Raw genomic sequence first — 25371 nt, 5'->3', positions numbered from 1 at the left:
TGGCACGAGATATTCTGTGTTTGCCTGCAACTTCGGTGCCTGTAGAGAGACTATTATCAGAAGCAGGTTTAGTTATAACTAAAAATAGGTGTTCTTTAAAGGATGAAAGTGCTCAGGCTCTAATTTTAATCAATAGGTGGATGAAAAGTTCCTTGAAAAAAGAAATTTGCGAAGTTAATTTGTAGTATAAAATTAATTTTTTTGTTCAATTTAACCTTTTAACACTTAAGCTTTTGTTCTTGTCTCCATAAAATATTTTATAGATATTTTTACTTTTTTCATATTATATCCTAGCTCATATGTTCACATACAATAAATGTTGAATATCGTATCGATATCGTATTGAAATCAATATCGATACGATAATATTGTCGATATCAATACAAGACGATAAATTCAATCATGATTCAATACGATATCGATAATTTACAAAAATATCGGTATCGTATCGTATTGGGAAGCCCTAGTAACATTACGTACGACCCAGAGCATCACCTCCGTAAACTTGTGTCAAAAGTTGAAACGTTTTCGTAAAAGGTTTCCCCAGTTTCACGCAAAATTTTCCGTTACGTCGTTGTTTCAGAAATAGGCTATTGATTATATCAAAAAAAAAACGGGGTAAAAAGGAACTAGGACGTTCATGCAATTTTATTGCATGAATCGTTCAAAGAGTCATTTTAGATAAAAAAAAACGCGGAGTGCTATCAAATTAGAGAGTGGAAATTGGAGATAGGGGTGAGAACGCACCCCTTTCAGTTTTTTAATTGTAGCTCGAAAACAAAGCAAAATTTCACTACAGTTCATAGGAAAAATTATTTAGAGAATTTAATTTCCCATCGAAGTGGCTTATTTAAAAAATTTAAAAGGAAAATTTTATGCAAGAAATCGTTAATAAACTATATGAAAAAAACAAAAAAATCCAATTAATTTATTTTTACACTTTTGCCCCTAGAGTTTTTTTTGAGTAAAAATAGGTATAAGCATTGCTTCATAGAAAAAAAAGTAGATAAAATTTCCTTCTAAATAATAGGTTGTAAAGTGTTTTTGTATGAAAGTTGACTGATATATGGCCGCTCAAACTTACAATTAGCCAATCTTTCGATTTTCGTCGCGTTTTAATTCTCATTTCTTTTGCAAAAATGGAAGGAAATAAGACGTTCAAGGATTTTCGTCACATAACTTGCTCGAAGTAATTAAAAATGAAAAAACCGCAGAGTGCTCTTAAATTAGAGGGTTGAAATTGAAGGCAGGGATGAAAATGCACTTTGCAGTTTATTAAATATAGCACGAAAACGAAGCGAAATTACGGTATAGTTCATAGGAAAAATTTTGTAGAGAATTGAATTTCCCATTGAAATGGCTTATTTAAATAATTTAAAAGAAAAATTTTATACAAAAAATCGATCGTTAATAAATAATTTAAAAAAAGCAAGAAATAAGATTTTTTATTGTTTTTACTTTTTTGAATATTTTTTTTTTAGACGAAGTAGACAAAGAAAATATTATACAAAAAGAGAGAAGATGAGATTCCCTTCAAAATTATGTGTTTTCAAAAGTTTTGGACTAATACTGATTGAGTTATAACCGGTCATACACTACTACATAGATTTTCGTCGTTTTAACATAATGATTATAATTCTTATTATTTTTACTTAATAAAAAATTATTTCAAAAGTTTTATTTGTTAAAAATAAATAAAAATTTTCCCAACTTCAGTCAAAAAAGTAAAAAAAATTAGCTTTTTTTAAAAGTCTATTCTCGATTTTTTGCATAAAATTTTTCTTTTAAGTTTTTTAAATAAGCCATTTCGATGGGAAATTCAATTCTCTAAATAATTTTTCCTATCAACTATAGCGAAATTTTGCTTCGTTCTCGAGCTACAATTAAAAAACTGAAAGAGGTGCATTTTCACCCCTATCTCCAATTTCAACATTCTAATTTAATAGCACCCCGCGTTTTTTAAACTAAAATGACCATTTGAACGATTCATGTAATAAAATATCTTGAACGTCATAGTTCCTTTTAAAATCCTATAATAATCGATAGCCTAAAAAGAATATTTAAAAAAATCATATGAACCATTTCGACGGGGCTCGTTATTCCTTCATTCGTTACGGCTGGCTGGAATTTACGATGACACGTCCCAGGTTGTTTCTAAATGGGTCTGCATAAATTCCAGTCAGGTATTTGCTACATTTAACTGTTGCAATTTTGCTGCTCTCCTGGTAATAACAATGCAGCTGCATTATTTTACGTTTAGTTATGTTCGATACTGTCGGGCACGTAACACTTAGCGCCTCGGTATTTTCTCGACTTTAAAATTTTTTATCGACTACTGTTTTATTATTGCTTTTTAAGCTATTAAGGAAATTGCCCTACTACCACCCTTGTTCTTTTGTGGGATACAGCCAGTGCTTTCATCTACTGGAAAATTGTCCCCTTAGAAAAGTCTGCTTACGTGGCGTTGCAACAGTGAGACACAAAATCAGTAGAACCACTAAAATTTCCAAAAATACTAACATCATTAAAATGGGATACCGAGAAAGAACTAAAAAGAACGACTATAAGCATTAGTAATATTTATTTACACCATAAAGGAGGTAAGTATTATTTACTAGTCGAGGACGATATTGCGCCCGAGCGGAGCGAGGGCTGGCAATAGAGTCCGAGACTGGAAATTATACTTAACTGCTGCGTGATGTATAACATTTTATCTGCTCCCACAGTTCTTTATGGTTCATGAAATAAATATTAGGTTTTATTTTTAGACATTTCTTAATCAATTCATTTTGACATTATTCGAAATCTTGCAAAATCGCCTTGGTTGTTTGGATTTTGTCGTTTCTAAGTTATTTATAAACAAAGCTACATACATAAAAGTTGAAATTTTGTTGGTTTTGAATTATTATTTCTAAATGAGTGATTTTCAAATAGAAAGTGCAGCAAATGCTGCCTGCGAATTTTTATTGCCCAAGAAGTCGAAAGTGCGCTACTGACGAGCATATAGAAATTTCAAAGAATGGTGCCAGAACAAATATACTGAAATGTCACTGCTAGCATATTTTGCGGAGAAGTCAAAAACTTTAAAATCACTGGCGAGTCTGTGGAGTGAATACTCAATAATTAAGTAAACTATTTTCATAAAGGAGAACGTTAATCCCAAGCTGAGACCATTTTTGAAACGTAAGTAAGACGGCTATACACCTAAAAAGTCAAATGTTTTTACAAGAGAACAAGTCAACGATTTTCTCGTTCAAGCACCCGATAACACATATTTACAAATGAAGCTAGAGACGGTCTTAGGCATTGCAGGAGCATGCCGTTTTGATGAGTTGTGCAAACTTATTTGGGCAACGTCAATTTCAAAAATTTTGATGACATTATTGTAGTTACAATTCCATATTCTAAAAATGGTATGTCACGTACGTTTACAATTCCGTCTGGGTTCAGTTTCTCACCTACAAATTCTCAAGAAATATATCAAGATTAGATTGGAAACTAAAACTAAAAATTCACGTTTTTATCAAGCAGGTAGATGTTATGACCAACCAGTCGGCAAGGATACCCTTTCTATGATTCCTAATAAGATTGCACAGTTTTTGAAACTAGAACATCCTGAAACATATACAGGCTATTCATTCCGAAGAACATCGACAACGTTACTGGCTGGCTAATGCAGGAGTTGATGTATTAGCAATCAAGAGACATGGTGGGTAGAAATCAGCCACAATTGCAAAAAGTTATGTTGCTGACAGTTTAAGTAACAAAAATGAAATAGTCGACAACAGGATTCTTTACAATGACCACTTTAACTCCAGGTTCTAGTAGTACGTCGCATCATGCTGTTTTAATGGATCACTCTGATAATATTGAGAATTTTGAGAAAAATTAGTAAACGCGAGGGCAATAATAATAATTATCCAGACTTTATGAATGTTACTAAATGTAATAACTGTACAATTACTATAAATATTCATGCATAGTAACTAATAAAATGTAATGTTCATCAAATATAACTCGAAATCGCTTTTTTCCCTAGGGAGTAAAGTTACCTCACTTACCCCCCGTTGTCCATAGCAACTTCCACTTCTACGGTAAAATCCATTTACCTCCTTAAAAACAATGTATTTAATGGTCTATTTATTATAGTGGGAGCAGATAAAATAATTAGTATATACTACCTACTATATTGGGTGGATCCGTGTTTAAATTTGCAAAATATTTATAATTATGCTTAAAATGCTTAAAATTAATTAATTCTTACCATGAAATACATACATACATTTTTCGTTAAAATTATTATTTTCTCAAATAAATAAATATTGCAGTCTGGTTAGATCTAAAATTTCTTAAATTTTGCTGTCACCGACGCTGGCGAATTCCTACCATTTTCTTTCCTGACCATGTGCTTGGTAAAAGTGCAGTTACGCTTCGAGAATATTTGTCTTTTTGATTTAGGAATCGTTCACAAAATTACAGTATTTTTACAGGATACGCCCCGAATAATTTTCCGTATATACTTTTATTAATCGTACTTATTATGCTTCCTTTTCTCTTCAAGCCGAAAACACACTTTTTAGTCGACAATTTCATTGTCTATCTTAAATAATTTACAGATCCAGAACTTTAAAAAACGGGTCTAAATTCACAATGTTATTTAATACTATCATATATCTTGCACTACATTAAATGAACTTAAATAAATGAATATAAATTCTACGTTTATACTAAAAACAGACCTTCTTGGAATATAAATATTCTGATATTTTCTCATATATTGCAACTATTTTAAAGAACAGGAAAGGTATTGGCGCTTATAGCTTAATCCACAACAATCTGACTTCCCTAAATTTAAATAGGTAGTAGCAAATATTTTATTAAAAGGATAAACGGAAGCAGGATATTCCATTCGCTGTCTAACAGATCCAGCTAGTTATAATGAAATTAAGAGCTAAAGTTTCATCAAGCATCTTAAAACCGTCTTAACGAATTCAACGGAAGAGTTTTCTAGTTTTAAATTATTAATGTACCTAAACGTTATATTTTCAATTAAAACTAGATTTCGTCTTTTAACTTACTTTCAGTAGGTATTTAATTTTCTCCTGAGTTTACGTAAAATTCTCCATTCCGTTTTATCTATTTAATAGTACACTGACGAATCTTTAAAGGTGTTCCAAAAATCTTCTTACATTTCCCATCAGAAAAGAGAAACTAAACAATTTTGGTGGTGTCATTCAATAGCCCCTACATTATTGCAAGTAAAGGCATCGACATTTTCAAGGTATCTATGAAAAAATCTGAATAATTGATAGTCAATAACTTTCATCGAGTTTAATGCTGCTAGTTATTTAAAACTGTTTTTGAAATATTTAACAATTTTTCAAGCAGCTATATCTTTGGAGTTGAAACTAACCCTACTTCATTTGAACTGTTTGTAAAAATTTTGACCAAGGAACTTCATATAGAAGTTTAGCACTGACGGCTACTCTGAATGACAAAAGTTGTACAACTAAGTTGAAATGGTGTGTAGATCAAACAGTTAAATGTCAAGGAGATATATTTTAAGGCAAAAATTACCTAGTAATTGATTCCACACTTTTCAAATAGATATTTATATTTCTAAACTAAAATAATTTGATACGATACAATCATAATCGCCACCGACCTTAAATTTTTAGATATTTTAAAATGGTGAAACTAATTTATTTTAATATCCTTGAAATTATTTTTACATAGTTATATATTTGGTATAGTTTGAGAAATGTGGATATTCATTCTCTGTCACCAAAACAGCAATGGTTTGTCTTTTAAATTGAAACAATACTTGAATCATGTGCTAAAGTGTCTTTCAGTCGCACCTGTTACCTTGAAAGTTGAAAGAAAACGATAAAGAACATTTAGAATGCTCAGTGGAGATCACGGGTTGGAATAAATAAAGTTAAAAAGTGAAATTATGGAAAGAGGTTCATTTTTCAGAACTTCTAATTAATTTGGAACAATACTCTGGAATCTAATAACAAAAATAATTTACAAGTCTTAAAACTCAATTACTACAACCGTCTACAAAATCACTTTGATTCGCATAGCTTCTCCCTTTTAATGTCCTTTCTGTTTTATAACCGGCTGAAGTTTTGATACTTTGGTTTTACGAGTTGGCGTAACAAAGAATGCCGTAATGAACTCTGTTAATATCAAACGGCCTTAAAGGTACACTAAAATTTTCATTATAGGAATACCTTTTGCTCAACCCCTACTAAAATTGAATTATGTCCCAAATATATTATCAAATACTTCCTTTACAGTCCAATAAATGTCCGCTATATATTGGATGATTTAAACTTTTAGTTTTATGGACGGAAATTTGGGGTACAATAATTCCATCTTGCAAAAGTCCCATTAAATCTACAGTGTGATACAATATACTCATTTAGTTTGTATATTACTAAATAATATTTCGAACATTTTGGTGTACCTATATATCCAATTATAATTGTCACATATTTGTAAAATGAAGCTAATACTGTTCTAAATTATTTATCAAGAAAGATAAATAATTTATAAAACCTTTACACTATAAACGCAATTCAGTGACAACAATTGCTGTGACGAAGCAACGTACAGGGTACAATGATTAGTGTATTGCATGAATTTGACGGGAAACTTCTGACATTAAAACTGTGCCATTGAGGTAAATACGTCTTAATAAAATATTATCTCTTTGTCAATATGTCAGTAGAACGTTAACGGAAAAATCAGGGTTTAGAACTTGATCTTTGAAGATATTCATAAAAAAATTATATTTCACGTTTCTAAAAACCTATAAGTAACATTTACACATAAGTTACTCTCTGCGGGTCAAATATATCAATAGGGCATTAAGGACTTGTGCGAGTCCAAGCATTAACATCCATTTGTGGGCCTGGTTTCACTCAATTTGTTTTGCAGATGTCTTGTAAAAGTTCTATCGTTGAATTTCATGTTAGAATGGGGAGAGTTAAAACCTTTTAGGGTTCAGGATGTGTGGAATAAAAAAGGAAATATCGAATTTTGCAAATAATAGCATAATTCTAGAAAAAAACCTTGAACTGTGCAGATAATATAGTTGAGTTAGAAACCTACAATATACTAGAAAAACTATTTTGATATATTAAGAATATAATTATAGTAAACAAGTTTACTATGGAACAAAATAGGGCAGTATTCAATTAAGTTTAAAGTATTTATAAACACAAAAGATGTAAACAAAATATTCATCAATTTTGTGTTATGAATAATGAGTTATCACGAATATGATTTAATTAAGTATTATTATTCATTGACTATAAATATTTAGTAGGTATGGATTTCAATTTTTGATTGTCTGAAATTACCTGCTTTGTTTTATAATTATATTTTATCTGTTTTATCTGAGTATTTTTTCTGTCTGTATAATTGTATTTATAAACAGCGGACACTTCATAATTTTCATGTGTGGATTGATGGTAATCCTAAAGAAAAACGACAATATGACATTACCTGATAGCCACAGCAATCAACATCTTGTTTTCATCGTCTACTGAACTCAAAGTTATAAATCCGTCACAATGCTACGCAAACCGAAACGTACAGACCTGTAAATAATGCAATTTTTCTCAAGAATGGCTTTCTGTAGGCGATTTTCTCAAGAGACAATATTTTTTTTATATAAAACGACCTTTTCAGTGTTGCTGCCCGTTTTAAAAAATACGACCACTGTTAAAGTTTTGACCGCTAAAAGAGAGAGCTAACCGGAGAAAACTATTACCCAGTATATCGATTCGACTAAAGCTATTAGCAATAATACGCCATACTAGTCCAAGTAAATGTGCCAAATTTTAACGCCATCTGTAAATATGTTATGAAGTTATTAATTAAATTAGTTTTATTTTGACATCTTTGAAGGCTTGTAACTCAAAAACCAGTTTTTTATTTAACTTTTTTTCATATTTATTTATCGTCGTGAATATGCAGTCAAACGTTGTCGGTGAAATTTGCGGACACCCTGTACACGGAAAAAAACAGCAAAATAGTCTGCTACTGTCAATTACAAGCATTAACAAATTCCTGGACGCTTCAAGAGAGCAAAATTATCGCCTTTATTTCACCCCTAAAGTCGCGTAGACACAAAAATGTCAGAGCTTAGAAAGCTCCAAAGTTATGGCCGAAGTTACGGCGGCAACGGAACATTCAAAAGTTGCAACAAAAGGCCATTTCTCCCAGCAACGGATAAAGGTGAGCTGCTGCATGGAAACGAGTCGCCGCATATAGGGCTTTGTAAATTTCCAGCGGGAAGGAGAAATTACCCGGACGAAAAAATAAAAAATGCCGGTAAAATGAAATCGCATAGTGTACGTACACATTCTGGGATGACGTTGTGCCGAATAAACTTTGTCACGGCAATTTCGTGATTGTTTACAGTCGACGAGATTTTTTTATGGACTCGTCAATTTAATGAATGCATAATGGAGTGTGATGGATAAACTAGGCTACGGGTGGGTTTAATTTATCGTTAACAAAATCAGTTTGCTACTGTTGTAGCTAACAGCAAAGCAGACAATTTATAGTAATGGGGCTCATGAATAAAAGGTGGCAAATGCTGTTAATGCATATTTTTGAAGCGAAATTTTCAGTAATTATATGATTACACAGCCCCACAAAAAAAAAGTCGCAAGTCCGAAAGACAAGACCATGGTATCCATATGGTTTTGGGGTCGCTGAATCCGAATCCGGTGTCCGTTTGACACGATTAGCTCTGGTTTAGGGTCAGTTCAAGGTCAAATGTAGAAAATCAATTGTCAACAACCTAAACCTATGTATCTATTTTTCAACCTATGTATCGTTTTTGGGGTCGCCGAATCCGAATCCGGTGTACGTTTGACTCGATCAGATCTGGTTTAATTTCAGTTCAAGGTCAAATGTAGAGAATCAATTGCCAACAAAGTAAATCTACATATCTATAAGTTTTTGGGGTCGCCGAATCCGAATCTTTTGTCCGTTTGACTCAATCAGATCTGGGTTGAGGTCAGTTCAAGGTCAAATGTGGAGAATCAATTAAAACAAAGTAAACTTACATATCTAACGTTTTGGGGACCATTGAATCCGAATCTGATGTCCGTTTGAAGCGATCAGGTCTATTAAATAGAAATAGATCAATCAACATACGAAAGATACTTATATAAATATTTTGGTTTTAAACCTAAGTGAAAAATTTGATTNTACAAATATTTTGGTTTTAAATCTCAGTGAAAAATTTGATTGGGTTTGAGCAGAGAGAAAGGTTTCACCAAGATATTAAAGAAGGAGGAAATTTGGGTGGCAATGAAACTATTACTGATATTGCTAGTGATACTAGTGATGACGAATATATTCCATATCACGTTGTGAAAAAGACGGGAACAATACCACAAAAAAAAGAGGCAGAGAATGGAGCAGAGTTCCTAATATCATGGCTAAAAAAAAAACACTAAGCAAGCCGGAAACGTGAAAGATTTTTACTATCAGTACAAATATAAGGAATATTTTTCTAACGATGAAGAATTTTCCTTAGGTTACTACAATGATATTGTGGAATAAATCACTTCAAACATGGATGTTATAAACCTAACGCACATTAAAACAAGAGTGTCATATTTTGAGGATAGTTTTACATGGGATCAAATACGAACAACAAATGGCTTTACATTTAGTTTCTTGACAATTGATTTTCTACATTTGACCTTGAACTGACCTTAAACCAGAGCTAATCGCGACAAACCAACACCGGATTCCGATTCGGCGATCCCAAAAACGTGTAGATACATAGGTTTAGTTTGTTGACAATTGATTTTCTACATTTGACCTTAAACCGGACCTAATCGCGTCAAACGGATACCGGATTCGGATTCAGCGACCCCAAAACCATATGGTCTTGTCTTTCGGACCTGCCACTTTTTTTTTGTGGGACTGTGTTATTATTTGAAGTATCTATCTATTCTTAAAAGAAACAGAAGGATAATAAATATATGAATAAAACTAGTTTAACTGAATAAAACTGCAATGTAAAAACATCGGTATGAGTGAAAGCAATAAAAGTTCGGAGTGAATCCATTCAGTAAAATTATTGAGTACATTTTCATTAAATATTGAGCATTTTGATCATTTTACTCATTTGTGATTATATTTAAACTAAAACTGAATACTTTCACTCAAATATATTCACTCCTTAAATAAATTCTTCACGTAAACTCGTATTTGGTGCACTTGTACCTAAATCAGAGTAAATGTCCTTATTGATGAGTGATCCCACTCTTTTTCATATCCCGATGCATTGTTTTTGTCTGTTCCCATCATCCTATTGGGTTATCTCGTGATCGTCGCGTAGTGGATGACAGTATGGTCTATGGTGTGCTTTGGAGTTAGACAGGTATCGGTTTATCTGGTTATTCGAGTAAAAATTGTATTTAAATGCAGTGATTTAATGACAATAATTAAAAACAATATATTAAGTCTCGATTAATATTTGGTTAAATAAATGGATAGTTAAATTGTTATCTATAATTACGTATTTGTAATGTACAATATAGGTTGTGGCAATCTATTCGTCCGATCAGTTCACCAAATCATTTAATCGAGACTTAGCAGTGTGACAGTTTAGTAGTTTATAACACTAATAAAATGATATTTAAATTAAAATTTAAAGAGAATATAAATCATCGATCAAAAGTCAAATCTAAATTGGTTTTATATACACAGAATAAAGTCAAAAGTCACTCAATTGATAGTTAGCACAACTAAAAACTCATTCATTTCTGATGCAAAAATTTCACTCAGTTGCACTCATACTAATAAAGTGAAAATTTCACTCAATCGGGTGTGGACAGAAATTGATACATTATTGAGTAAAACTGAGTGAAATTTGAGTGAATTTTTTTACAGTGTATATTTACTATATGTCTGAACATTTGCTTCCATAACATTGTAACTATCTCAGTAACAGACTACAGTTATACATATCACATCTAAATATGAGAAGTATGGCGTTTCTAAATCATATTAAGTCCCAAGAAATATTACAAAAAAAAGTAGAAACACTCGAGTGACTACATATACCTTTTTCGTTTTAATGAAGAAGATATGTACTTGCTAACTAATAATTTCGTGAAAGTGCTTAAAAATATATAAAATGCTCAAACAGTTATTTAAAATGTGAAAGTTTTTCTGAAGCACGTATTTGATTCCAATCATAAACATGGAATTGGAATTGAAGAAAGCACCTTACTAAAGTAGTGAATATAAAAAAAGTCTTTGTTGGTTAAATACAAATTCAAGGGATGGTACTTAAAATCGTAATAATATTAGTTTCTGTGATACTTTTTCGAATGCCTGATATTATCAAACTTATATAAGAATTTTCTAAATTAATATTTATTGTTATTTTCAATTGACGCGCTTATTATTAGTAACAAACTGTGATTATCGAGAAAAATCAGTTTGATTTTTTATTGAAGTTTTTAAAAATTTTAGGAATTTATACGTAGGTACCTACTCATATACAGTTAAATCTATTATATACCTATCTAAATATTCAAAAGTTCCTATGAAGAAATTTGTTTTCAAAATTAATACCTTGTACATTGATATGTAAGTATACACCTATTTTTCTAACTAATAAGTTATTTTCAATTAAAATTTATAATAAATAATCAAAATTTATTAATTTTTTTAATATTTAAACTAATTATTTAAAATAATATAACGTATTTTAGAGTAAAATAATTTTACTCTTGACTTTACTTAAAATTGTTAACTTGGTTTTTTTAAACTTAAAATTATAATTTTTTGACTATTTTTAGTTATTACATATTAAAAATTTGTATCTTTGTGTCGGTCTTTACCAGATACCTACATGTTTTATCTTAATGATAATTGAACATAGGTACATTGAAAGAAATGCGCTTTATTCTTTATTAGAATTCTATATGCCATTATAAGAACATTGTACTATATGTGACAGATAAACAGGTGAATATTGGATATAAAATGCGTGTTGCTAACAAAGCTGTATAGTGACTATAAACCGTATTCTTTATTATATTATTGTATAACTAGTATACAATGTTTTTTTATACCCTTTACGAAATGATAGCAATAACTGTTATTACAGTGTTTAATATCGTTATTAGAACATCTAGTACTAGTTATAAGTTTTATAATAATAAATATATTACTGTTGTATACTCAGTACGAGTTAAAAATATATAACATTAAGTTCTCAGAAATTTTATTGCATAACTGTAACTACAACCTGAGATTCTAATGTAAGCATATAACAAACATTTAAGTATTAAAAATGATGACAAATCGCTCCTAAACTGTCCAGTTTATTTTCTTAGTAACGATTCACCCGTATTTTCTTGTACTACATGAGAATTTGCACTATAACCCTTCCACCTTAAGAATGAAGCATCCCCTGAAAGATTGAGCTTCATTTCCTCTAATTCTATTTCCTCTGGTTGATTGACTTTACACATGCTCTCCTTTGTCACCGTTAGCCTCCTGTACCTCCATCTTATGTAAAGCTTAACATCAGCGGTTTCTAATAGGGCACACAAGATAATAATTTTTAACATTTAGATAAGATTTATATTTGAAAAAAACAAAACAAATACAAAACATAAAACAGATAAGACACTTACATAATTTTCCACTTCACACAACGCGATCTGATCACGTATCCCACAAACCATGTGTCTATACTGTTTATTTTCATCAAACTAGAATAGTAATAGTCGATGAAAAATCGAAAATTTTACAATCATGCACCCGTTAAAAACGAATACGATCATTATGAAAACGAATAAATAATTATGTTAATACAATAATTGTTATATACTACTGGTGTTTATATAACAAATCTTTCCTACTATACCATTGGAACATAAAGCCTATAACACATAGTAATGTATAAGTAATTCATTATAACTTTTATTTAATAGATGCATAGGTGTATTAAGCACTTTCGAGTTAAACTCATTGAGTAATGAGTATGACGATGAGTGATTTTTTTAATAAAACCAGTATGTTTGTTATAAAAGTTTTAATATGCGCTATTCCACATTATTCTAGAGAAACAGATTAATAAGCCCATTTCTTACAGTGTACTATTTTAAATTTTATTTCAAATAATTATTAATTACTAGTTGTTTATTATTATTATCTTTGGTATAGTTGAATGTTAGTTGGGGCATTTTCTGCAAATGTGAGTGTGTTATTATCAACGGAGACGAAATAAGAAGTAGTGTATTTATTTGCCTAGTTCGTGTCTAGCACTACGCCTTTGTTATACGTTTTGTGTTTATTTAGAAGTATAAAATTGTTTTGTACATTGTCATATATGTAACAGCGAGTGTCAAGGTAGTTTCTCCTGTTACAATAAATATACATTAAAACTTTTATTTGAGTTATAGCCAATAATTCCTGAGAATTAAATGTTTCTTTTCCGACATATACCATTTTTATTATTTCATTCTGGGTTTGAACAAAATGCTAAATTTTCGTTTATTTACTTACTCCCCACAAATGATAAAGTTCAGAGTGCCATATAAGTACATATTTATGCTTTTCCGCTATTAAATTTAATAAAAAGGTCTTAAATATTTTATCAAGAAAAAAATTATAATATAAAAGGTGTTTTATAATAATCCGGAAGTATTTTAGTCAAAGGACATTTATTTAATTAAATTTTTCTTGCGAAGGTATAATTTTATGATCCGTAAGAAGCCCCAATTTGACTTCCAATGGTTGTTTTTATGAGGGACCCTAAAAAATAAAGTAAACTAGGAACGATCTAATAATTTATATGTCCCAAGGGAGATAATTTTTAACGTAATTGTTACTACCAATGAAGGATCTAATAGGGCATTATACTTGCTTGAAACTTTGAAAAAAAAAATTCATATGAAAGTTTAAAGAAATATAAAGACGTCCCTGGTGCGCCAGTCTACTGCACCTTTGATATCGAAGCTGCCGCGCGCCTCAGTGCGAAAGCGCTGAAGGGCGACTTTGAAATTTTGTAACACAAAAATTAAACGAATAATCGAATTATTTACCGACAGACGGTATATGCTTTACAAAAATTGTTCAAAGTTGTTTCCATGTGCTAATAAACATGCTTCCAAATAACACAGTCAAAATTAGTCTGCATACGTGCAAATACTCCCGGCATTTTGTTTCATACACCCCCAAACAAGAAAGTCCAGAGGGTTCATATCCGGACTTCGTGCTGGCCAACGTACAGGGTCATTTCGTCCTATCCACCTTTCCGGAAAATTGATATGTAAAAATTGAGACACTGCACGAGAAATATGGCAAGGGGTACCATCATGCATGATGAACATTTGGGTACGGATTTGTAAAGGGATGTCTTCCAACAAATCCGGTAAGGCAGGTCTTGTGTTATTAGATGTCGAAACCACTGGCAAAATTACACACGGGGCTCTAAAAATGATTGTTACTTAATGTCTGAACTCTTTGTACATGACAGGGGTGTAATAATTGTTCCCGTAGTATCTACACGCTCCACGGTACTGTTAGATACACCCACTTCTCGACCATTGTCGCGAGCTACTGCGCCTCAGATCTTCCTCAACGAAGTTTGTTATATTTTCTTTGTTGTCGAAAACATGTTGCGGCTTTTCTCGTCCGCGACCTTCATATTTATTTAATGTGGACATTCCCGGTATCCCGTAATCTTTGAACTGCTCTTTGCACTGTTCTACTGTTAGGTTGTCGTCTGTTACGGTAACGGATCGCATACAAACGACAAGTCTAATTTAAATTGTACTAACATTCTCCGTACATTAACACCATAACTGCGCATAACATTTTATACGTCGGCTAATTGTAAGTAATACTACAACACACAACATTAAGAACACAGGACATAGTGACCTACCATCAGATTTGCTTGACTGTGAAAGTCACGTGGAACGTCAGCCAATTAGAGAAGCGCCTCACGCATGTAGCGAGTCCGAAGCATCCTGTCCGTGCACGTGCACAAGATGCATACGGTCGGCTTACATTTATGGTTAATCTTCTTAATTAATTTTCTCGAAAGCATAAGCATTTAGTTGGTTTTGTATGATGGTATTATAGAATACATATTATATTAAGAATTTTTGTTTAATAGAAGAACTTATGGTTTGTTTAGTAAATTTAACAGTGGGAACACTTGTTCCACTATGTGCAGGATCAGTAAATAAAAAATATATATGCACCATCATAGCAAATTAGCATTGTAATCAGAAAAGGGAGGGGAATTAAAAAAAATACCATTTTTTAAATTCCCCTCCATGTACAGGCTGTTCCATTAAAAAGAAAGAAGTATAATTCATACCTCCGAAATTTATTTCATTGTTTTTTACATATTTCTTTGAGATCGTAAGAAAAGGGGTAGAATGTTATTTGAATGTACAATTTCTTATCCACCTTTATTTTATGACATTCTCCTAAAAAAGAACAATAATTTACTAATAACGTTATAAATCTTAATCACTTTGTAAATATTGTACGATGTTCTCTAACAGAATCAAATTGGCGCTGAAAAAAATATCTTAAGACCGATTTGATGAGACCTCACCATTACAGCGAAGGGTGCTCTGCATTTAATATAAAAACTCATTTGGTTTCTGCTGAGTCCGTAGGGAAATAAAAGTTCTATCGTTTTGATATTCCTTTCGTTTTAGTATTTAAACTTCAACTTGCTGGGCTTCTTGCTAGGATAAGGGCCCTTCCACTGCTCTTAAACTTTCAAAAGTGAATTCTACACTTCGGCTCTAAATCGTTTTACTGTATGGGAATGTATTATAGGGATGAAATTGATTTGCCCACTTTGTTTAAAGTTAGAGGTTTATATTTCAAGGACAATACCATCTTTTCTGCGTCTTTAACTTGAAACAGAAATATGACAGAACCAATGTTATACTGTATAAATGTGGATTCTACACTGAAAGAAATGCGCTTTATTCTTTATTACAATTCTATATGTCATTATAAGAACATTGTATACTATATGTGACAGATAAACAGGTGAATATTGGATAAAAACATAAAACATAAAACACACCACAGAAATGAGACAACCCCCAAATCCAAAAGCCAAAGGCTTATGCGGAAGGGGGCTACACTTGAAAAAACGCGGACAAACACCCATTATCCATCGACATTGCCAGTGCCGACACCGGGGATCGAACCCGGACCAGAGTAGGAAGCCTAGCCGAGAAATGCTTGCCACCGCACTCTCGACCGACTGCGCTACCGTGGATATAAAACGCGTATTGCTGACACAGTAGTATAGTGACTTTATTAAATTATTGTATAACTAGTATACAACGTTTTTTTCCCTTTACGAAATGACAGTAGTAAGTTATTAAAGTGTTCCATATCGTTATTATAACATCTAGTACTAATTATAAGTTTTATAATAATAAATGTATTAAACTGTTGTATACTCTGTATGTGTTAAAAACATATGACATTAAGTTTTCAGAAATTTTATTGTATAACTGTAATTACAAGCTGAGGTCTTACGAATAGTTAAATTGAATGGATTTAAGAAAATTAAAAATTTCAATTTTTTTTAATTTTGAAAACCCTGCAACCCGGAAACGGCGGCCTTAAGAGCCTACGTGTGTGTAACAAAATTTACTTAATTTTAGCCACAGAATGGAATTCTGATTTTTTTCTGTACTTGTGTTTAATGAACACTGTATAGGTGCCCGCAATGAAATCAGTTGAAGTATCTTATAAAAGTTGTAAAGCATACAATTCTACATAAAAATGGCCTCTTGACTTTTTCTTGTACTATTAAAATTAACAGAGTTAGGTAGGCTGGAAGATAAGGGAAGATTTCAGAAATTTAAAAAAAAATCATAAGCAGAAAATGAATTAATTTTGTAATTTTTTTTTTCAGTCTACTCTAAAAAATGTAACTTTTCTTTTCAGAGAAATAGATATAATTATTAATTTTTAATAAGAAAGTTATAACAATTTCAAATTTTTAATCGTTAATTTTAATGATGTAACAAAACTATAACAATCTTTTTTCTATACTATTCGATTGATGATTTAAAATAATGAAAAGTTGCCTTCGAATTTTTTTTACGTTTGTTTTTTAGACAGATACAAATTTATTTACCTTTTTATATTTTGAATTTTATTTAGCTCCTACGACACTGCCAGGACAAAGATAAAAAATCACGTTCGCTTTGTCACTCATGCTACCGAAGTTGTGGACAACTCGTATGCTTATGACAAAGATATATTATTTCGTTTGCTATTGACAATGCGCGAGCATCAGTAAACGTGTGTTTCTTTAAATTATTGTATGCTCCATATCCATTTTTAATCTCAAAAAGGTAAATACATATTAAAAAGGACTAATATTTTTTCTTTTAGCTCGGGTTCTAATCAATATTTTGGAATGAAACAAAATGGAAATTACTTCTTATATATAAAAAAACATTTATGGGCTTATGTAATGCGTCAGTTGAATGAACAGTATATTGCAGCAATATTGTTTGTGTCGCTTTCTTTCGACTCGACAATAGATTTATATTTGCCTATAAGGCTTGTAAGGGTATTAGTTTCTCTTGCACTAAAGTTCGCAGCTCTTAATAATTTTTTTTCTACAGACATGTTTAGGACCACCAAAGTTCTAAACTCCCACAATGAAAACTACAAAGATATAAGAATTACACATTGTGTACTATATACTTTAAACAGACTTACCAAAATATAACAAGTTTCTATATGTATTTCAGTATATATTCTTAATCTTTCTTCCACAAAGCCTTGTGATTAATCTAACCACACTTACGCAGATCACTGCAGCCAACTACACCAAAACAGTCGGTTAACTGACAGAACCATAACAAAGCAATGAACAAGTGAATTTCAACTGATCAGTGGTTAACTCTGATCCTACGGTAATCGCTCAGTTATCTGACTGACCGTTAACCGCGATAGTTTTGAACAAGTGGCCCTATGACGATATTCCACCAAATAGAGAGACGCTCTGGGAACGTATACAAAATATTTGGAACGCTATAGACATGAATTATATACGACGCTTTGTTTCTATGCCAAACAAATTACAAGCCGTTATTACTTCGGATGGTGGTTGGACATATTATTAGACTGTTTTATTTTTTCATTGTTTATAAAATGTCAAAATAAGTAAATAAGTTCATAACATTATGGGCCCGGAAATGCTTCCTTTCTGATAGATGTAAAATTTAAAAAAATACTGTTTTTCTAAATAATTCGAAAACGATTTAAGATATTGCACTGAGCTTTGGTGTATAGTACAGTGGCAATGCAATAGCTTAAATCGTTTTCGAGATATTTAGAAAAGAAACGGATTTTAAATTTCTTTCGACATCTATCTCAGAAAAGAAACATTTCCGGACTCATAATGTCATGAACTTATTTACTTATTTTCACTTCCAGAACACGTCCTTAAAATATTTCCATTTCCTCCCGAAACTGTATAAGTTATAATAAAACTGTAGTTTACAACATTTTTTTATTTTGTTGCCTTCATGACCTACTACCTACTTTCTGCAGAATATGATACATATTCTTAATTCAAAATACTAATTTTCTCAGGGGCAAGAAAAATTATGTGGCAGGACAAAATAATTTCAAAACCTGTATACTATTCTGTTTTTATAATGGATATACTTCAAGCCTGCAATTTTTTGTTATGTGTCGTTACACACGTGCCTACACAGAAAAAAATATGACACGCCCCTAATTATTGATGCCTCCCAAAAATCCTATTAATAGTCCACCGGCTCGCCCCTTTAAAAGTAGTATGCCTTTTAGGTTGGAAACCTTTATCTTGCGTCGAGTGTACATGGCTTCAAAAATGAGTTTTAAAGCCAAATAGCCGTATCTGTACTTCACTGGTTCTGGACTATGTTACGGGTCGTTAACCATGACCTTCCTCAGTGGCGTTTTTTAATACAAATTTTTTGTAGTTAGGTTCGCATTCTATGTCAAAATATTACATAACATTTTATTTTACACCAAAGTTATATTTTTGTTGACATTGATGGGAATGTGCATAATAAATCAATTTCTGTCCAAAAATAGTGTTTTCAAAGTAAAACCTCAACTTGTATCTTAAAATTCCTTTTTTTTATATCCAGAGAGTTTTAATTTTTTTCATTATATGAAATAAATGAGTTGATTTTCTTCTCTCAAATAGTTTTCATATAAATAATTTAGATGAAAATATTTTTGTCCAAATTCAAAATATCAGTAGGTACGCCACCAAAAGGGTGGTTGTTGACCTGTAGTTCAAATAGGTAACTTTGAAAAAAAAGCCACCACCTTTTTAATTTGACTTTTTTACAGAAATATAGATACAAATATTACGTTACTAACTTCAAAAGAGGTTTCATCGAAAATGGCGATGGGATATATTGTAGCTAACTGCATGCACGTGTAGGTACATTTATTTGTGGACAAAAATATTTCTGATATCCTGTAATTCAAAAACAAAAGATTATAGGGCTCTCTTCGTATAACAAAACACGGGAAAAAATATTCCAAAATTTGACATTAAAAACAGGGTTTGCATGAGTCGATCAAATAGTAAAATATAAAATACCATTTCTGCTATTTTGCTTGGATAATTATTTTTAAATTATTCCAAAGGTAATGCAACTGGACGTTTTGTTTCAGACAAATTACTTTTGTAATTTATTACATTTTCATTTTATGATGTATTACGGATAATGTGATTGTTTGGTCACACTATCCATAACATAATTGTACAATAAATTGCCCCATTTCTTTAGGACAATATAATAGATGAAAAATATTTTCAATATCATTAGTTTCAAATAAATAAATATAGAATAAGTTTAGGTTAGGTTAGATAGTTAGTTAGATTGTCATTTGATTATAATGCATATTTCCCGGACACACCTATATACAATGTGTCCCAGTAAGTAAGGATTTAACTCCTCAAAAGAAACAAATGTGTCTATTATTTTTTGGTAGAAAATTAAAATTTTTGTCAGTTGTTATAATCATTAAATAACACTAATGTGCTACCTGTGAATTGAAGAAAAGATCCTGAGTAACATATGCGATGTTTTATGGTGTTCCTTTTTGTTTAATAACTCAACCGTGCGTTTCAACTTTTGCTTCGGATAACAAATATTTTAACTTTCCAAAAATTATATTATCTGAAAAAGTTTTTGAAAAAAATGGGCAAAAATTGTTGCTTTTGATGAGTAACGCGTGGTTAAAATTTTGGCATTTATTGGGTATATTTGTGGATGTATCTACCTAATATAACCCATACTTATTTGGGTATATTAAAATAATTTTTAATTATCGCATCGCACAAAGAAAACGATGCAATTTATCTCACTGATCGACCGTTATGCATAATGCCCAGTAAATAACATTGTCCATGTGCATTTACATCGCCATGAAAAGTTTATGTGAAACCAGTGAAATCAAAATAGAGATTTTCAGATCCCTAGAAAATCTGCTGTGTAAAAGTGACATAATTCTAATGAAATGTTTATTTATATCAGGGATCTGTTTGCGGAAGCAAATATTAATTATATATTTTATTTTATGAAAATGATAAACTCCTCATAAAAAGTGATTCCAATGTACTTATTTTGCAGATAATAAAATAATAAAACAAATATATACCCTTTAGATATTATAATGAAAATGTTATAAAACTTAGTGTTTCACATAATTATTTGTTGCAAAGAATTGATTGAAACATATACTTTACCTTTTCTATACACGATTTACCAAAAAAATTAATTACAGTTTACACTTTTACAATTTTGTTTCAGAAACTAAAATAATTATAGCAAACATACGTATGTTTTACCTTTCAATACTATATTGTAATAGAATGAATTGAGCCAAATATTTTAAAAATATCAAAGAGAAAGGTAAATTTGGGAAAATAAAATTAGTAAAATTAAATTTAAAGAAATAAATTATAAGTTGAATAAGTGTGACCAACAGGAGTACATTAGATGATTGAATATGAGAAAGAAAGACAAAATAAATAAGAATTAGTACATGATCAATTAAAATTTTTGTAAAAAAAAGGAATTTCAAACAAAATTTAAAGAAATATAATGTAATAAAGTATATAATACAGTCATTGAAGCTGAAAATCAGCTGTAACCTCCGAATTCTTTGGAACTGCATGGATTTGCATGACAATTTAGAATAAGGCTCATCTTAGGCTCAAGTTCGAAAGTGACATAAGCCCGATTGACGCTTTTTGTTATTTAGAGGTAAAAACTACCCCTACGTGAAAAAAATGGAAAAAATTAAGTTTTAAGCATTTTATTGATAAAAATGTTGTTCAAGCACAAAAATTAAATAATGCTCCATGTTCTCGAACATGTTTTATGATATTTTTGATCTTTTCGGCCCTTTATTTAACCCTTAAAAATTTCCCCTATGCAAAAAATAATAATAAAAATTACTTTATAAAGATTTGGAATGATTAAATCATGCAGTTATTTAAAATAAAAGTTACTTTATAGCTAATAAAAGAATTTTTCCTTTTCAACCCTTACAAATCACCCCTGACGTGACGTTTTAAATCTTGAAATGTTTATGAAAGACTATTTTACTTTTGCCATTTTCAACTCTTATAATCTACCCTTTTACCAACATTTTTCTCCAAAAATGAGAAAGCCTATTTTGCTCCGAAAAAATGTCATTGGTTTTTTTACCATAACTCGGTTAATTTGAAGCTACAGTATCTTATAAAAAAGCATTTTAAAGATAATTTCAAGAGCTGTAAGATCGTTTGCATATAAAACCTTTCAAGTCCTTCGTTTTTTTAAAGCGCTCAATACAGTTCGTTTTTTCACTAAAATGGATATTTCAAGCGGCGATATCTCCTTTATTTTTGATGCTATAGGAATAAAAAATGGCAAAATATTTGTTGAAAAAAAGCTACATTTTTGTTGTCTATCATTTTTTACGTATCTCTCATAGTTTTAGAGTTATTATATAGATAAAGCAATATTTTTGAATAATGAATAATACGTTTTCAACTTTTACCGTACATTATTCAAAAATACGCATTCTAAACCGGTGTAACTTCAGGATCGTATGAAAAACACTAAAACAAAATTAATTGTAAAGGGTCGATTAATTAATTTTAATTCTGATGGAAATGGTACAGCCTTCACTGCTAATTTTTCCTTAAAAAATATGAGCAACCCATCTGTTTTTGACGATAACTCTTTCAATTTTGCTCTAAATAACTTGTGCTCATTTTGAAGGTCTTTTTGAGTACTACAAAAAACTCCTGGAGCGTTATACACGTAAAATTAATCCTTTTTCCGTTATTTGACGTTGAACACATCGGTTCGAGTATTACCGTAAAATAAGTCCCCTTCCACTAACCATATTTCGCTTTGTATAGGACGTACAACACTTTTTAAATAACGATATTTTTGTTTATTTATAAACTATATTTTTCTTCATTACACTTTTTTTAATAAAATGCGTAGTTTTTGAGTTATTCACGAAAAATACTTTGAAAAAGTTTTTTTTTTCACTCAAAAAATTTCAGTCGTGAATAACTAAAAAACTGTTGATTTCTCGAAAATATTCTACGAATAATTTTTGCTCAAAATTTGATTTTCTATCGATTTCTAGTGTTATTTTTGAAAAAAATTCCATCTTCGAGAAGGGGTGTCAACCTCCAACAGGGTGGAAGCGTCCATCGGCGCTATGTCACTAATGTTCATTGACCTTTTCTCTAACTATCTGCCAAATTTCAAGTCGATCGGTTCAGTTTCAAAGAATTCGGAGGTGAAAAGCTTCAATGACTGTACTAATAGTTGAAATTAAAAATGTGATTAGTAATTAAAATTTGGATTATTAGAATTAGAAAAATTAGTGGGATATGAAAAGAAAAGAGGGAGGTAACTAAGAAAAAATAATAAATTGAGGAGCTGACAGCTAAAGTTGAAAAAGTAAATTTTGAATTTAAAAAGGAAGATAATTTAATTACCAAAAAGAAACAACACAGACTTATATTAAAAATATTTAAATCCAACATATTGAATATTGTTAATTTAGTTATAGAATAGGAAGTGGCGTAAGTATAGTTTAAGAATATCTTTATTGATCAAAGATTGGAAATTTTTGAGAAAATAGAAAAATAAATTAAATGTTAGCCAATCACATTATTTTATTTTATTTGAAATAGAGTGAATCCAAGTCATTAAATGATTTAGAAATGTTTTTACAAGAAACAGAATAACTAGTCAGTTATAAATTCAAATATAAATTTTTTGTCTTTGCCGTCTCAAAATTAAGTATCTAAAGTTATTAATCAGTAGAATATTTTAAAATCAATATAATAATATTCTCAGAACCTTACCCTGAGGTAAGACTACTCATGTTAGATTAAAATTTGCTTATATCTTAAATTAATTTGTTTTCAAACAAAAGTTTTCTCTAAACATAGCAAACAAAATTTGAATTAAAGTACAACTATATGCTCATGTGAGCTGGCGCCCAGACAATAAAGAAGAAAATAAAATACAAAGAAAAAACTAGGCTGAATAAGAAAATTTCTATATCTCTATCTAATCTAATTAATTAAAGTATCTCTGTTTCGCACTTGTAACTGACTTAATATCATTTTCGAAAAAATACATAAGAAATAACAGAACTGTATTGCTGTTAATAGCTCGATTATTGTTTTGGAAATATCTGATATGTTGTTTTTGTTTAAAATTAGAAGTTTTGTGACACTCCATTTGCTTTTATCCTTCCTGCATTAGAGCCTTTTAGACACCCTTTAAAACTTTCAGCTCAAGTAATGTTTCCCAGCAAGAGATTAACAGGTTTCCTTTAAAGTTTCCAACGAAAGTAAAACTTTGACGGGTAATGTGACATGTTTTCATAAATTGCCTTCAAGGCAAATTTTGAAGTATTTTACATACACAAAGTATTAACTTCTTTCGCAATAAGGCTGACATTTTGTAGATACAAAATTCTAGTTTATACCACTGAAATTAATTTTACTGGCATTACATATTCAATAGATAATTTATAAAGACAGATTAACTGTGGGCGACAATGTTTTCCTCTGCAATTTTTATGAAATTATATAATTTCGAAATTAGTGAAAATAACTATAGAAGCACAATATAAATAAAATTTTTAGAAAATAAAGGAGAATGCAAAATGACACACTTGTAGAAAAATTTAAATAATTTGGCAACGCCGTAACCAAATATAAAACAAAATGTGTTGGTTTATCCAAAACTCAAATTTGTAAAAATACATACTTAGGACGTCTTGTATTTCTTCTGTATCTAAGAACATAACAGAGCTGTTATACATTGCCGTACTAATACACTGTCTTTAGATAAATATATCAAATTATTATAACAGGCAAACAAAAGAAGTTTATGTGAGATATACCTGCAAAGTATAACCTATATCTTATTCGTCACAGGTACTCAATCGCTGCACAAAGCATTTTTTTGTATCTAGTGGCAGAGAGCAGCCTACTAATTTGTAGGTATTATGAAAGCGAGGTCAATGAGGTAACGATTTTATTCATTTCAAGTGACCAAAATGACAAAAAAAATAAAAAAATGTCGGTCGCGTTTTTCTTGAATATATTTTTCGATTTTCATTTTTCGATAATGTCTATTACAGGAATCGATTGCTGGCATTTTTGAACACTTGAAATAAATAAAATCGTTATTACGCTTTTTTACCATGAAAGTACAACTCTTAGGGGAAAAAATGAGCCCTGATTCGTTTCTCTATAACTATTCGTCGAGCAAGAAGAACCGATTTTCGAAATGACCTTTTTTTCGAACAATCGATATAAATTTTTAATATTTTGTAATTTTTAAAAAAAGGTAAGTACTTTTTTTGCTTACCGAGGGCTACATTTACAGCAAGTTTCAAAACTTTGATTTGCAAGAGATACAGCAAAAACAAAAAAGTCGATGTTTGACGGTTTTTTCGATATATCTCGAAAAGTAATATAGCAATCGATAAATTTAAAAATACGAATCGATAGATTTTTTTAATAGCTGCAACTTTCTCATTTAACCTTTTTCGATTGGAGTTCAAGTTTTTTTTATTAGCGAAAAACCATGTTTTTGTAAGCTCTCTATCTATTGATTGGACTAATCAGTTAATATCATCCATCAGTAGAACCACCAACACCTGTTTCGAAATTATTAGAAGTCATCAGCTGTCCTCAATTCTGGTCGGGGCTTTAGTCCGCAGAATAGTATTTCAGAAAATGAGTAAAGGACACCTTAT

Source organism: Anoplophora glabripennis, unplaced genomic scaffold, assembly GCF_000390285.2.
Source record: "Anoplophora glabripennis isolate ALB-LARVAE unplaced genomic scaffold, Agla_2.0 scaffold102, whole genome shotgun sequence".
Lineage (NCBI taxonomy): Eukaryota > Metazoa > Arthropoda > Insecta > Coleoptera > Cerambycidae > Anoplophora > Anoplophora glabripennis.
The sequence above is the reverse complement of the archived record's forward strand: the minus strand, read 5'-3'. Positions refer to the sequence as shown.